Genomic DNA, 16,996 nt, shown 5'->3' with positions numbered 1-16,996 from the left:
ATTGAGCCATATACCCAGTCCCTTAATCTAGATGAACTCTATGTCAATCACTCCCCATCACACTCAGAATTTGCCTTTTCAGATATATTTTCTTTCTTCTACTTGGTATTGGTCATTCAACAAGTACTATGGCGTCTCCATGTGAGAGGTATTGTGCTAGACAGCCAATGGGAGCACAGCACTTAGACAGATAGTGTCTTGACCTCATGGGGTTCTATTTTTTTTTTTTTTGGACTAAATAGCAAAGAGACCATACTCTTGACATTTACATTCTTAGGTCCTCAACGGATGATGTGGGGTAAACAGGATGACAAGTTGTTAGTGTATGGTCAGAGATTTCAAGGGGGAGGCAAGGAATGATTGACTAATTGACAGCCATCCCTCCAATCCCTGTATATCCCTGTCTGTCCTGGACTGGAACGCATTCGATAGACTAGGTTTGACTCCAACTCAGCAGTACACCTGCCTCTGCCTCCTGAGTTCTGAGATTAAGGGCACCATCACTGCTTGGAAAATCTTAAGGACAGAAGAAAGCCACCTCAACCCCAAGTCAGGAGGACAGAGTCTTCCTCTATAGACTGGTCATGCCACCTTTGGAGTATAGAGTAGCAAGGCAGATAGAATGAAGAGGGACAAGTTTTGGTGGGTTTTACCTTCCTATTGTGGTCTACACTTTAAACACTTTAGGAACCAGTTGGGGGAGGTGGCTGCTATGAGAGTAAGGGTTCATGCGTCCAAAGCCAGAAGGGATTCTCTCCTGAGGAAGTATACAAAGGGTTGTCCCTAGGTAAAGGATGGAGGAATGGTCTAGAAGAAATGTAATGTTCCTTCTCCTTCGCTGTGGTTTTCAAGTCTGGGCGGTATTTATTTTTGTTGCTCACTGTGTGCTCATCCAATGAATAAGCCATTAACTGAACTGGTAAATCAGAAGAGAGTGACGGCAATGTTTCATGTGTGGACCTCATCATGGTCTCGGCATGACCAGCCATCTGTAACGTGTTAGATACTTTGGGCCACAGAACTTTCTGGAAATGTGACTTGCTCAAAAGTTTCTGGTTGTTTACCTTCAAACTAAGGAAGACATCGAGCCTGAGAATGCCGGTGACCTATTTTGTAATTCCGAGCTTACATCCACGGGCCCCTCGGGAATAACGAACGCATGAGGAACAAGAGCCTGAGAGCATGAAACAATCCAGAAATATTGTTACATTTCTAATAAAGTCTAATTTGGGGTGACTTTGAAGATGAAAGCTGATAAGGGTTTGCAACACGTTGTGATTTTAAAAGTGCTTTGAAGGAACAAATCAAGGATCCCAGGTTGGTATGTTTGTGTTTGTTCTTTTGTTTCTCTGATTATTAGAGCTCTCATTAGCTCCTCAGGAAAGTAGGTGACTGGCTCTTGAGGTGGGGAGACTTGGAAGGATAGAGGTGTTGTCTGGCAAGTTTGCACTGGCTTTGACTTCTGTGATGCCCTCTCACTCCTTGGGCTTTTGTTCATTTGTGGTTGAAGTATTTCTAGGAGCCACAGAGTGTGACAGTCACACATCCATGCAGAGCTGGCATACTGAGCTGTAAGATAGTTCTTACATGAATCCTGCTGGCTAGTTTAGCTTCTTAGCAGTTGCTGGCACATGTAAGAGATGAGAGAACGGGAGGCAATTTCTAGCAAAGGTACATTGAGAAACTTCCACATGGAATGAGGCCTCCTATCTTACTCTTGGTACCTGACCAGTTTATGAGCTCAGAGAGATCTGCAGCGATTGGTGGGACCCCTCATGGGAAAGATGCATTGAAGCTTCACAGGTCCCTCCCTCCATATCTGAGATGTCATCAACAGCCAACAGTATTATTCTTCTCATAAGAGGACCAACTTCTCAGGATGACCTGGCATACTGCTGGTTTGTGTTCCAGAGAAAGCAGGATGGTTGGATCCTCTACATATTCCCAGACCTGTGATTTATTTATGTGAATTCAGGTCATTCTGGTGTATATCTGCGCATGTTGGTATATGGGCACATTCATGTGCATGTGCATACATGCAAATGTGGAGGCCAGAGGAAGCATAATGCTGTGTTCTTCATGTGCTGGTCAACTTTCCTTTCTTTTTTGTGATAGGGTCTCTCCATGGCCTGGAAAACACCAAGTAGGCTATAGGTGTCTGCGCCTAAAGAGCTTCAGGGATGAGCCTGCGGTTGTTTCTCCAGTGCTAGGGTTACAAATTCATGTCAATGTCACAATGCCTGTTTTCTTTTTTGTTTCTTTTTTTTAAAACATGGTTTCTGGATATCAAACTCTGGTTTTCATGCTTACAAGGTAAACACTTTACCAACTCACTGATATATCCAGCCCCAGTTTATATCTTTTTCTTTTTATCCTAGACTGAGGAGAAGCAAATGCTTCCTAAACTTATCCAAATGATTCTCCATTGTCTCCTTAGTGATTCTTTTCCCATTGAATGGATTAGATTCTCTAACATTGGCTCTCTCATATACTAATTTCTTACCTTTCAAATCACGTGCATAACAATGGGCAGCTTTGATTGTCAACTTGACATGATCGATCTAGGATAACCCTAAATGGGGCGTCTCATTAAAGAATTGCCTAGACTAGCTTGGCCTGGGACATGCCTGGGGGGATTTTATTAATTGAGTTAATTGAGGTGGGAAGACCAACCCTGAATGTGAACAGCACATGTCCTGGATTAAATGAAGAAGAGAATGATCTAGACACTAACAGGTGTGAATGTATGTAATGTCACCAGCCATTGTCCCTTTTGTTGCTGAAGTGGCAGACTGTGACCTGGAATTGTGAGTCAGGTAAAACCTTCCTCCGTTAAGTTACTTTGTCACAGCAACAGGACCAGAAAGTGAGACAGCTATCATGTATTTGAACTAGGTTTTAGGAGTATCCACAGCAGATTGAAGATTAGTACTTAATGCTGAACACCACAGTCTAGAACTGTGTTCCTATGACCATGGTTCTGTCGGGTCTCTGAAGGTGTCCAGGCCTTTCCACATGAAAGACAGCAGATAAGAATGGGTTAAAAAAAAAGACAAATGCTGTATTTTTGCTTAAAGTCAACATAAAAGAAAAAATTAAAGAACAGTGAGCTACAGATGCTCACTTACAGTGCGTGTAACATCTCATCTTGAAATTTTCAGTGCCTTCCTTCCACATCACCTTGAAAATTCACAGGCTATATAGTATTTTACATAACTCCTTCCATTCAGCAGAGTCTGTGCTCTCTATTAAGGCCATGTGCCAGACAATAGTGTTTTATTCTTTTATTTACTAAGAAAGCAAAGTACTTAAAAGTGTGATAGCATTTTAATAGCTATAGTTCCCCTTTCTCCTTCTGTATTATGGGGGAAAACATTTAATGTCTAAAACATCTGCACTGCCCTATGGCTGTGTTTAGATTTTCCAGAAGACCTAGAGATAAGAGTTCTACAGCAAATAGTTTAATTGTGAAACAAAGGGGGAGGTAAATGGACAGTAGAAAAGATGGCATTGTGGATGTAGCTATCTTCTGGGCAACTGGACTGTTTTCTCTGTGAAAATAAAGGAACCAATGCAGACATATGTACAGGAGTTGTTCTGTCAGAGGGAGGAGGCATTTCCTCTCCTCTTCAAGGGTGCTGTGTAAGCTTCCCTTGAGAAGCATTAATCACCAGCATTTCTGTCTGTCATGTGGACAGGCCTGAACACCTTCAGAGACCAGACAGAGCTATGGTCATAGGAATACAAGGCACATGTGTCAAAACAATAAGGGTGAAGGGATGTACTTTAGGCCCTGATGATATCTGCTATATTTTGTTTCTTGTGTTACATAAAATTCCCTACCATGAAGACTCTTACTTTTGTAGGAGGAAATTACTGTAATTTGATTTGTCAGCTCATCATCGGTTCTTAGCTCTCTGGAAGCTGTAATTCTTATGTTGAGGAGCTGAATTAGTTCCTCTGCCTGTTTCTGGGACAGAATATTCCAACAAATCGACTTAAGGAAGGGAAGGTTTATTTTGGCACAGGGTCAAGTCTATCATGGAAAGGAGGTCATGGTGGGCAGGAGGTCACAGTAAGGAGGCAGTTAGTCACATTGCATCCACAGTCAACAGAGGGAGATTAAATGCTTCTGCTCAGCCTACTTCCTCCTTTCTATGAATTCTGGGATCTGAGCCTAGGGAATGGTACTGCCCATCTTAGGGTGTGTCTTCCCACCTCAATTAACTTAATTAAGCTGGTCCCCTACAACCGCATTCAGAGGCTTGTTTACTAGGTTATTTTAGGTCCTGTTAAGTTGATAAATGAGAGGGATGAAGGGGGTAATTCTTGGTAGATAGTAGATCATTCTGGCATGGATTTTAAATGTGGTGAAGGATTGGGAAAGGCTATTTGGATTTCCAAATTTATTTTAAAATAACAAACAGCCACTAAAGTGCTTATTTTTAAAGAAGCATGAGAGGCTCTAGAACTAATAAACAACAGCCAACTCATTTTTCCTGTTCAGAGGTGAGACTCCAGGAGGGAAAGAGAAAGGGAGGAGAAGATGCTGATACTTATTTTAAGGAACAAGTAAGTGGTGGTGGTGGTGGTGCACACATAGTAGAATGGCACAGTAGAATGGATGGTTCATGCCATACTTGTGTTGCTATATACCAGCCTTTGTGATCAGGAACAATACAGCATAAATGTGCATTTTGGTGGACTTTCTGAATTGCAGTCTCAGCTCAGATGGTACCCCAAAACACTCAGCTTGTGCCCATGTGGAAAGGCATTCCTGAGAATGGGATTCTCAGTTTCGTCTAGCTACTGTTTTCTTGCAGTCTGCATTCCAGTGGTTTGGGGGACACATTTTTTCTTCTGTCTGTAGTTGGAGTTCAGGACCACAGCAAGGAAAGGATTTGTCTGCTCCCTGGGGGATGTTTGTCACCATCTGAGTTGCTGACTTTGATTATTGGGATCTGCATGAGCTCCCTGGTCTCCCAGGTCCCTTTGTATAAGAACCTTCCTTCTTCTGACCTGGGTGTTGAACCCAGGAGACTCCGTGAGTGGCTCATTCACTGCTAGGCTGTTTGGTGAAGACTTTCTCATGCCAGAGGGAAAATACTCTTTCCATTTCCAATACTTGGTTACCATTTCTCAGACAGTGTGCTGGAGCACACCACTATCCAGAGACAAGCACAAGACAAATTTCAGCTACTTCAATTTGAGCAGATTTCATGTCACCGGGTCTCAGAATAAGCAAACAAACAGTTATAGATAAAAATAAAATGAAGTAAAAACTTAGTAGAATGTTGTCAATGACTTAGGATGTAAAAATCAAGGATTTGTGGGAAAAAAAGGCTAGGGGCTGGCTCAGCAGGCAGAGAGCACTTACCATCCAAGTATGAAAGTCTGACTGAATTCAAATGCCACATAATGCCAGATGTGATAGGACACATCTGTAATTGTAGTATCCCTATAGTGAAGCAAGAGGCGGAGATAAGAGCTTCCCAGGATGCTCATGTGCAAGGGACCTTGCCTCCCAATAAATAATAAATGGCAAAAGGCTCATCTTAGACCAAGACTGACACCCAAGATTGTCCTTTGCAGACATGTCATGACATATGTAAGGCCACACAGACCTACACACATACACACATACACAGGGAAGGAGGGAGGGAGGGAGGGAGGGAGGGAAAGAGAGAGAGAGAGAGAGAGAGAGAGAGAGAGAGAGAGAGAGAAAGAGAGAGAGAGACTACAAATTTTCCCTTTTCAGACCCCAGTATATTTGTTCAAAGTGTGTTTTTAGAATGAAAAGTAATAGGCTTAGCCTTGAGTTGAGTTCTGGTTAGTACTGATCAGCATCTAGAATGACCAGCACACACACTCATTTGAGCATCACTAATTCAGGACAGCTCCATTCATGTGCAATTATTTGTACTTGTGTGTTCTTTCCTGAAGTTAAAAGAAAAAAAAAAAAGAATACTCCTGAGGCCCTGCTCGGAGCGTGGGGAATGGAACACACAGCTCTCATTAACAGTCCTGAGGGTTATACAGTCTGCTCGATTCTCTCAGTGTTTTGCAGGGAAAGCTCTCTCTGCCGGTGCGCTGCAGAAATCTCCCACTTTTAGACTGGAAAGCGTCATGGGGTAAGAAAACATTGAGAAGCAAACTACCATATGGAGGGTCTGTCACCCAAAAGATGCCTTTAGAGCCAGACTTTTTCTTGGGACAAAGCCAAGGAGGAAATTGGAGCAGGTGAGAGATGATCAGTGGTCCAAGTGTTCCTTAGGGAGCTCTGACCACAGAGAGGGGCCCAGAATGCGCGGACTCTATGTGGAATAGGGGAAGTTGTCCTGCGTCATGCAAGGAGTGTCCTTTACTGCAGCGGCAATCCCACAGGGAAACGGACTCTAAGGAGCGCTTAGAAGCTGCGCTGGCTGCTCATTGGTTTCCCGGAGCCACCACAGTGGAAGCTGACAGCTCTGCCCGCTTTGTGCACCCACCTCCCTTCTTTAGGCTACTTGTTCACCTCTGTGGTAAGTTTACCATAAGGTATAGCATGTGGCATATTTACCATTCAAGGAGTATTCACTAGGCACCAGTGATACCTAACCTGCCTCATTCCCCTTTATGGCTGTGGTGGCACAGGACCACTTTGGATTCCATGAATAGCAAAGGCTCTCGGGCAGACAGACCCTCTCTGAAATGGGAACAGTTGTCTACGATGGAGAAACTACTCCGGGAAGCAGGTCATCATGTAGGAACCAGTATTGTCCCATCCTGCAATGCCAGAAGTTGACAGATAACAACTTATTGGGTCTCACTGTCAGGAGAGCTGAGATAATGATGGGTGTGGGCACACATTGATCCCAGTCGTTTAATTATGCCTGTTTCTTGCCCCATCACTGGAGTCTGTTTATACCCAAAGCTCACAACAGTATCCCAAAGAGGACCTTGAGGGTCATTGAACCTTATTTTTGATCTCTCTCCCTAATTCATTGTTTTCTTTTTTCCATTAGGAGTATTACCATTTCCATTATTTTCTTCCCACTGCAGTCTCCAAGAAGGATTAAGAGCAGGACTGGAGAGATGGCTCGGCAGTTAAGAGCACTGGCTAATCTTCTAGAGGTCCTGAGTTCAAATCCCAGCAACCACATGGTGGCTCACAACCATCTGTAATGGGATCCGATGCCCTCTTTGTGAAGACAGATCATTCATATGCATAAAAGTAAATAAACAAGTAAATAAATAAATAATTACATTTATTTAAAGAATAAATAAAATATTCTTTAAGAAGATAGAGGGTCATCCAGAGTTGTCCCCTGGTCCTTCGAGTGGTCACATGAGTGCCCTATTGAGGGGCTGAATATGTAATATTATTTGTTCTTAATATCCGGAGCAGCTGCATAGCTCTGCACTTGAAGGCTGCCATTGTGAATGGTTTTCTCACCAAGACCAGGGCTTACATATGTGTGTTAAGTGTAAGTACTGAGACAGCGTCTTGGCATCAGTTCAGCTAGTCGGCACGCATAAGTTCCCCAGCGACCTAAGACCTCTTTAGCTATGGGTTCCTAGCCATGTTTACAGTATGAGGCATGGATTCCTTCTTGTGGAGTGGACCTCAAACCTAATCAGAGCCCTTGGTTAGCCCCATAACAGTTTGCCAATATTGTACCAGTATGTATATCTTACCCAGAAGGTGGACATCTGAGTTCATAGTGTTCTCACCTGAGTAAGGCCATTGATGTCTTCCGGCATTGTGAAAGCTGGCCAGCAGGGACGGAGATTCCGGGCCAGGGCCAGTTTGATTTCTCTGTATCTTGTACTGAAGCTATGTGTTGCCTTTGGCAATAGGATCTTACTAATTTATTCTGGTGGGCAGCTAAGGGCAATGGTAAGCCCTTTTTTGGGGGGGGACGTTGGGAGCCTTTCAAACCAACTACTCATAAGGAGGCAGTCACCATATCTAGCACTGGGATTTTGGGTTAATATTCCAAGGTTACTAAGTTCAACACTATTCAGCCATGCAGTCTGGCCTTCTAGCATTCATACTTTTTAGTTGGCTTACGAAGTGAAAGGTTTCCAGTAAGCTTTGGTTTTGTAGCTCTGCCAATGGGTATAAAGCACTGCCACCTTCATGCCACCTTCATGGGTTACAATCTAAGAACTACATAACAAGTCACCAGTTGAGAAAAAAAATTTTTGGCTCTTTGCAAAAACAAAAGCTCCCAGACCCCTCCTCCCAGGAATTAATCCATTTTAGAAGCAATTTCATCAGAATTTGCAGTTGCTGTAAACCGACGGGCAGATTGCCTGGATTTGGGGTTGAAGATAATTTAATTCCGGTGTCCCCACTGTCTGCTTTTGTCTAGCTCTGAATTCAGGTCATGAAAGGTAAGTTGGCAGCAGCCAGCTGCTACTACCTGTATCTGAATGCCAATGTCCCCTCGTGTATTGACACAGGGAGAAAGTAAATAAGGTAACGTCCTCAGAATTTTCTTTACACTAAACATGCAATTAGCCACTTACCCATGATGAGACACATTTAATTTCAGCTAAGTGAAAAAGGAATGCTGACCGGATTTATTTTATTATCTGTTTACTTTCTGGGAAAAGGGCAGCTGGATAGAGTCTCCTGGCACGGCACTGCTTGCCCCCTGCAGTGCTCACCAATGAAATATTTTAAAACTTGCAGGAATTGCACGAACAAACACGAAGATGGTCTTTGTTGGCTGGATCGTCCTCTTACAGAGGAAGGAAGGGTTGTGTGGCTCCAGCCTAGTCTGTGCAGATGGGGCAGAGCCTGGGAGGGTAACAGACAGAGGTGGGCCTGGCCAGTCCTGGACAAGATCACCGAGGACCTTGTACTTGTGGGTCCTTTCCCCTTGGTATATGTCAGCCTTTGGCAGATCATCACCCTACTTTGGGCCAAGACTTCTGGCTGTTCCCAGCCATTGCTCTCACAGCTCTGATTTCATCACCCACCCCATTTCCAAAGGGCTCCGCTCCCAAGATCAGTCACAGGGAAAGAGGTTGGATGCATTCCTGCGAAGCTTTTAAGCGATGAAGGAAGCTTCGTGTGTTCCCCCTACTAGTGTGGTAATTTTTATAGAGTGGATGCTCTGAAGTGTCAGTATTTTAACCATAAGAAATAAATCAGAAAGGGTGAAGTTTCAGTCACAACTTCCAGGCAGACCGTAAACCCAGCCTCGACCTTGCCTTTGTAAGGGGGCACGGGCACCCGGAGACTCTGTTGCTGAAGATGTGCCTGGATTCACTCCAGGACCCTGCTAAGAGTGTAAAAGTACCCGGATGCGTACCAGGACCCGCGTACGGAAGAATTCTCAGACTGTTCCATTTGGACAAGAACCTTTGGGAGGTCATGAATTCCCTGCCTCTGGAAACTTGTGAGGCAGGCTGCTGACGTATCTAAGAGAAGCATTGTGGAGGAGATCCAGGCAGTAAAGTGTATCAGTAAGCACCGAGCCAGGGAGATGAGCCCACTCCCTGTGAGCTAGGCCAGGAAAAGGATTCATTTCCAAGGAGAATTGATGACATGGGTCAGGAGGAAACCTTGAGCTTAGCATGAAGAAGCTTCTTTGACTCATAGGACTACTGGGACGGGATTTCCAGAGACCAGAACATGAGAGCCTTCAGTCAGGGGATCGAGGTACAGCTGACTAGAGGGAGCTAAGGATGCTATGAGGGATGTGGTTAGGCCTAGAGCAGTGGTCCTCAACCTTCCTAATACTGTGACCCTTTAAAACAGCTCCTCATGTTGTGGTGACCCCCAACCATAAATTACTTTTGTTGCTGCTTCATAACTGTAATTTTGCTGCTGTTATGAACTATAATATAGATATTTTAGGAGATAGAGGGTTGTCAAGGAGGTTGCAAACCAGAGGTTGAAAACCACTGACCTAGAAGCTCTTAGGCTGTGCTGCCCTTCCAGGGCCTTTGTTCTGACCCTCAGACAGGAAGAGTTGCACTCTGAGCTTTGTTTCCCCTGGCCTTGCCAAGTTCAGCCAATACTTTCTGTTGGCCATGTCTAGCTTCCAGGCTATTAGCTGAGCCACCAGGGCAGAGGACCTAGGGTAGAGGGGTGCTTTGAGACATTCTCCTTGGCTGATCTGTACTGTGGGATCTTGTACCTGACAAACTCTAAATGTCTCCCTAAGTCTGACAAGCTAAAACAATGTTATTTTTTATTTTATTTATTGTATGATTTATTTCCATACAATATATTTTGATCATGCTTTTTTTCTCCTCTCAATTCTCTTATGTTCATCTTTCCCATACCCATACCCAACGGGCTCTATGCTTTTTCTCCCTCTCCCTCTTATCAACAAACCAAACCAAAATGAGCAAACAAAAAACAAGAGACCAAAACATGAACTCTCCACCCAAAAGAACCCCCCACACACAAAAAGAAAACAAAACAACAACAACAAAGACTACTAAGACAAAAACAAAGTGGCCAAACAAAGCAAAAATGAAAAAAATTTTCACAAAAATCCCCTGGAGTTTGTGTGGTGTTGGCCAACTCCTGGGCACTGGGTTTTCCCTGGTCGATGCACCCAGTGAAATTCCACTGACCTTTCCTTCTAAGTAGAAATCAGTTACAGGTAGCTTCTTGGTTAGGAGTTGGACCCCTTGTCCATCTCCCCTTTCAAAGTGCTGGGACCCTGTGTGGCCTGAACCCTGTGTGGGTTTTCTGTGTGCTGCTCCAGTCTCTGAGTCCATAGCACATCAGTCCTGCTGTACCCGGAAGGCAGTGCTTCTTGGAGTCATCCACCACCTCTGGCTCTTAAAATCTTTCCACCTCTCTATCAGTGTAGAGCTCTGAGCCTGGAAGGGAGGGATTTGATGAAGTCATTACATTCAGGACTCAGTGCTCCAATGTCTCTCACTCTCTGCCTGTTGTCCAGATGCAGGTGTCTCTGTTAACTTCTATCCACCAACAAGAAGCATCTCTGCTGTGTGTTGGTCAAGGCACTGATCTAAGGATATTGCAATATGTCATCAGGATTATTGCTATGCCCCTTTAGCAGAATAATAGTAGTAGTTTTCCCCCAGGACTGTAACTTATTTGGTCTCTGGTTCTTGGCCACTTTAGCAGGGTCAGTTATAGGTTTCATCTGAGGGAGTAGGCCTTAAATTCAAATTTAAAAAGTTGTTGGTTACTCACAGTGCTTATGCCATGGTTGCACCAGAATGTCTTGCAGATGGACCATTACTGTAGGTCACAGGGCTTGCAGCTGGGTGATCCTTAGCTTTTAGCATGTCCGTGCTAGTCAGAAGAGATGAAGAAGCGTTTAACCAGGCACCAGTCTGGCTTCCTCATTCAGTGATGTATGTAAGTGGCGTCTTCAGCAATAGGGCCTTACCATTAGGTTATAGAGAACAACCAATGATACTTGCAAGTCTTGCGATGTTTGAGGGAGTTCACGGGATCCCTTTGTTTGAGCTCAACAAGATATAACATATTCCTGGTGTTGGAGGTTTCAATTGATGGCATAAGATGTTTAATTGGGGTATTTGCTCCCCTATTATTTGATGCCTCTAGTAGATATATTTTAGGAAGTGTCTACAGTAGTAGGTTTCCACATGTTGTTTTAAAATAGCCTTTATTGCTAATTGCCCCTCTCCATATTTCCTTTCCCACCTCACTCTTATTTACTCCTCCTAGTCTTGTTTCCCCTTTACTTCCTCTTGACACTATATTCTACTTTCCCTTCTGTGGGAAATCACCTTCTTCCTCCCTGGTATACCTAATATATACTAAAAGCTTGAAAGTCAGTGTATATGAGAATGTTTGTCTTTTGGGGTCTAGGTTACTTCACCTGGGATATTGTTTAAAAAAAACCCAATAACACATATGAGTCCACTCCCAGGATAAGATACCATCGAACATCTCAAAAGTAAGTGCATGGGTGATTCCACCCCATTGTTTCAGGGGCAGTTATACCTTCCTCTATCTGGTCTAGAAGGAGCCAAACTTGATGGAACCACCTTCCTTCAGGGTTGGATGTGAAGGCAGGAGCCATGGGAGGTTCTTCTCTTCTTGTGGTTCTAGTCATGGAATTTAAATAGAAAGCTCTGGCGGTTGTATGCTTCTTTTCTTAACTAAAATATCTTGCTTATATTTAGAGGGCAGGAAGAGAGGTCAAAATGGCACACTTTCGTGTGTGAGGGGGTACACATGTATATGTGGGTGTACATGCATCTGTAGCTGTCTACGGATAATCTTGGATGTTATTTTTCAGGTGCTGTCATATACCCACACATATAACATACACACACACACTTATGTGTGTGTATGTATATGTATTTATATATGTGTAGATATATGTATATACATGCATGTATTTTTTTATTTTTAATTTTTCAAGACAGGGTCTCCTAGAACTCACCAAGCAGGTTAGGCTTACCAGTGACTCTCAATGATCTACCTGTCTCTGTTCCCAGGTCTGGATTATAAGCACACCACCACGTTGGGATTTATTTTTATGTGGGCTCTGGGAGGTGGGGTTCAATTCATACTCTTGCAGTTTACCAGCTGAGCTATTTCCTCCAATCACAATGGCACACTGGATCTTTGCACTGCATGGTCCACAGAGCTGTCCCTGATACTTAAGTGCAAAGCCCTTTGTCTGATCTCTTTGAAGTGATACTTGGCCTACAGGCAGGGCATTTGTGGGGTGGCGGCCTTGTTTAAGATGTGCTTTCTCCTCCTCTCCTTTTCCCAAGCGCAGCCATTTGCTGGGGCTGGGAGTCGGCTACAGTCCTCTCATGGATCCCAGCAGCCAGGTTGGCTGTGCTTCAGCAGCCCGGCAGGCCTTTCCTTAGGTCTGACAATCAGCTGGAGATGAAAGCCACTCTTCCTTTGAAGGTGGTGGCAGCAGGCAGGCTTTTGGAGCCCGGGTGTGCTTTGCAGAGGTGCCCTGCATCTGCCCATGGCTGTGACTTTGAAATGAAGCATGCTTTAACCTTGAAAGTTATTGAAGATTGGGGAGGGGGGTGCAGGGTGCTGAAGAAATGGCCAGATGATCCGATGCCATGGTCCTGCAGGGCCTTGTGGGGTTGTTTCCTGGCCTGCTCTCTATTTATCTCACCTGTTTGAGAGCCTAGAAATCAGAGTAGAGCGTCAAGTAGAACTGGAGGTGGTGAGTTTAAATACTGTGGTCAACAGAAAACTTTTCTCCCTCCATATTCAACTTGACTTGGCATTTGGGCATCAGGCACAGTATTTGCTATTTCTTCTGTCTCTTGCCTTCTTCCTTCCTTTCCCTCTTCCTCCTTGTCTACTTTTCCTCTTTTCTTTCCTTTCTTCTTTCTCCTTCCCTTCCTCTCTTCCTCTCTACTTCCCTCCCTCCCTTTTTCCCTCCCTCCATCTTTCCATCCCCCGATTCCACCCTTTCTCCTCGACCCTCACCCTTCCCTCTTTTAGGATCTCTCCAGGTCTGGAACTTGCTTTTAGACCCCTCTGGCTTTGAACTCTCGACCTTCCTGCCTCTGCCTCCCACGTGCCGAGACCACAGGCGCTCTCCACTATGCCTGGTTTTGGAACTCTGTTTTGAGAGCAGACTCCGTGCTAAATGAATGTGATCTCAGACTTGTGACATTTCTGATCACAAAGAAATATGCAGAGAGCCAATGCTAGGCTTGGGGGGCATCCCTGGAGATATTGGATTTATTATTTTATAAAGCGCCTTTAATTACTGGTATGGTTTTCCTTTAGTCTTCCACATTTCCTTCCATGTTGAAATGCGAAAGGACAGAGTGACAGGCCTGTGTTCTTCCTCTTCCATCCAGCCTGCCTTCGAGAACACAGAATGTAGATGGTTTAGTTGTTTGGACAAGTATTAAGACAGTAAATATTTTATCAATACCATAAACGTTCATAGGAAATGGCTGGTAAACAGAACTGAGTCCGTAGGAGAGAAGGTGCCAGTTCACTCTGGCGAAGATGCTTCCGTCTGCCCAAGGTTGCCACCTGCCTTATTGGGAGCTTCTTTCTGGGAGTCCTCCCTCTTCTGCTATTGGAATAGGGCTTGTACCTGTGCTCTGCCTCAGATGAGGTGACAAGCTCCCTAGGTGACTAGGCCAAGATGACTTAAAGCTTGAGTTTAAGTTCAGAGGTCCTATGTTAGAAATAGCAGTTGCTTTTAGTGCCACTGGGTAATGGTGTTGATAGTAGCCGTATTAACTCACCCGGGTGTTCAAACAAATGGCTTCTTTGCCATTGTCATTGAAATCATTTTTAAAATGAGTTGCCAGAGTACTTGTGTTTCAGAACAAAGGTTACAAAAGATATCTTAATCTTTTCTAAATAATTTAGTGAGGTCCTGCTGCATGCCCATTCAGTCTCTTGGCTAGACCCCAGGGTGCTAACCTTAGGGCTCTGATCTCTACATTTTAAATTACTTCAGTTCTCTGCCATAGGCAAATCCCTTCCCCTTTGACCTTCTATCCCCTCAGTATTCCTCCACTTCTGTCCTCCCTCTTCCTCTTCTTTCCCTCTCTACCTTTCCAGGCAAAGTCTTGCTTATTCCAGACTGGCCTTGAACTCAGATCCTCTGGAGTATTGGAATTGCAGGGTACATGTCCATGCCTAGTTTAATTCTGGTTTTTTTTTTTTGTGCATTTGTTTGTTGTTTTTTTCAACAATTGTTTATTGAGCCCAGGCCATATTTGAGGCAGTGTGGACACAAGGATGACCTCTAGCTGACCTCTGCCCTCAGGCAGTACTAGCACTATGAGAAGACAACATATTAAGACTTGTGTTCACTTCAGTGTTACAGGAGGGACACACTTGTAATTGGAGGGACTTGGCATCAATTTTAAAAGATGCCTGTGGTTTGACCATGGGTAATATCTCCACGAGTCCCACATGGCAATCTTGGGAGGTGCCTGAGACCTGTAAGAGGTGCTGCCTAAGAGGTCCTTGTGTCTTATGGATATGTCTTCAAAGACTGGTTGTATGTTTCTCGGCAGTCTGTTAACACATGATCCCTGCCATTGTGTCTGGTGATCTCACTGGAGGCTAGAGCAGTGGAGTTCTCCATTTTAAATAAAACCTTCTGCACTATAAGCTACAGATGTGTTTTCTTTCTAAATTATCCTCAACATTGTTTTATGAAAAGAGAGGTGACATATAAGAATGGATAAGTAGTTTGTTATAATCTTGATTTTTCTCTTGCCCCTCAAAGACTCATGTGGTCAAGGTTTAATCATCTGCCTGTGGCACTACTGGGGAGTGCCAGAAGCTTCAGAAGCTGCAGGAAATAGATCTTTAGGAAAGGAAGTTAGGTCACCGCAGGCAGGGGCATACCTTTAAAAGGGGTTTTTGACATTCCATGCCTTGCTTTGCTTCTTGGCCAACTGGAGGTGAGTATTTTCCTCTGCTGATCCCTTCCCTTCACTCTGATACAGACTCCCAAACAACAGGGCCCGGCAACATTGGACTGGATCCCCTGAAGTCAGTGGGTCAAAGAGTTCTTTGGTTCTTTAGAGTTATTCATTTCAGAAACTTCATCACAGCAAGGCAAGTTGACTGATCAGTGGTCTATGAGTAGCAAGACCAGGGGAGGGAATCAAAATGCTAATGTGTTCTGTGCCCCTATGTCCAGCCACCTCCTGGTTCCATCTCCTTCCTGCTTTTACATCTTTGCTTGCCTTTGTATCTCGCTCAACACATACATCAGAGTAAATTTCCAAAGAATTATGTTCAGGTTCTAAGATAAGTTTTCTTCTAGAAATGAAGTTTGAAGGCTTCAGGAGTCTATGTAGTTCTCGTAACTTTTGCTCACATTTTGTATGATCAAGTATGGCAGAAAGGTAGAGAGAGAGAGAGAGAGAGAGAGAGAGAGAGAGAGAGAGAGAGAGAGAGAAACAAGATATGCCTGTAATTCTTCTTCTTAAGGTCAATTGGAGATACCTATAGTTAGAGCCCATGCTTACAGTGTAGGATGAATGAACCAGTGTTTGAAAGCAGTTGGTGAGCCTTTGAAGAGAGCTGTAGGAAGCAAGAACATCTTTGTTTTTCTGGCATTGTGGATGGTAGCAAATCCCTTTGAAATAAATCATGTCTCCTCCCATCCACAGCCTTCCAACTGCATCATCTCTATGCTCTGATTCTTGGATAACCCCTGCTCACTGTAGGCTTAAGACTTTGATGACTGTCAAAGTAACAGAGAACTGTCACAAAGATACCCAACATCAACAGAGCAGGGGGTGAGCACTACCTCCATTCTGTAAGCTGAAGGGACATGAAAGAAAGAGGAAAGATGATTGACATCAGCAAACAAACACACACCCTGATGAGACCTGGTCTTGGGGTCTTGGAATTCAATGGAAGAGTTATAGCCCGTGACAGCAAGAATGGACTTAGGCTTTAAACATGAAATGCTTTGTGGACACAACTCCCTCAGTGCATGGCAGCCGGCCTCTGAGGAACCTGACAATGTAACTGACCCCATGCCTGTATGACACTGCTTCAGGGGAGTCAAGTTCAAAGAAGGTTGAATGTCTGGTTTCCCCATTGGAACTTTCCTTTCTGCAGCCTCTCATAAATGCAGCCCAGATATGAAGACATTTTGCAGAAAGCTCTCCTTTTGTGGCTTTGGCCCTTCCTAGTGCTTCCCTAAAGAGCCTACTGAAGTCGCATGATACCACTTCTGAGTCAAGAATGAATGTGTCACCAAGCTCCAACCAGCCATAGGAACCTTGCAGGGAAGTGTGATCTTCAGAATTGTTCTGACCATTTACTTAGATAGCAGTCATTTGTTTCATTGATACTTAACTTGTATGAAGCATTGTGTGAGGCACTGTTGAGAGATTAAACATTAAAAGGCATGGTTATTTTTAAAAAAAATTAAAAGGGATTTTAAAACTTCCTTTTGGCAAGAGAATAAGGAAATGAAAAGATCAGTATTATGCATCTACTCTGATTGAACGTGGATGGCTTTATCTGGCAGAGCTTACTGGAAGGGATCAGTTTTACTTTTAA

General features: G+C 44.0%; 1 long non-coding RNA gene across 1 annotated transcript; it reads left to right on the top strand.

The window, feature by feature from the left end:
• The first annotated feature begins 5,956 nt into the window (after positions 1-5,956).
• Positions 5,957-7,225, top strand: LOC148006938 (uncharacterized). The gene is made up of 3 exons (XR_015649194.1): positions 5,957-6,131; positions 6,385-6,521; positions 7,042-7,225. It is a non-coding gene; the product is annotated as an uncharacterized LOC148006938 (long non-coding RNA).
• The last annotated feature ends 9,771 nt before the right edge of the window (positions 7,226-16,996 follow it).

The sequence above is a fragment of the Rattus norvegicus genome, chromosome 1, assembly GCF_021556685.1.
Source record: "Rattus norvegicus strain SHRSP/BbbUtx chromosome 1, alternate assembly SHRSP_T2T, whole genome shotgun sequence".
Lineage (NCBI taxonomy): Eukaryota > Metazoa > Chordata > Mammalia > Rodentia > Muridae > Rattus > Rattus norvegicus.
Note: the sequence above shows the minus strand (reverse complement) of the source record. Positions and strands in the feature narration are given on the sequence as shown.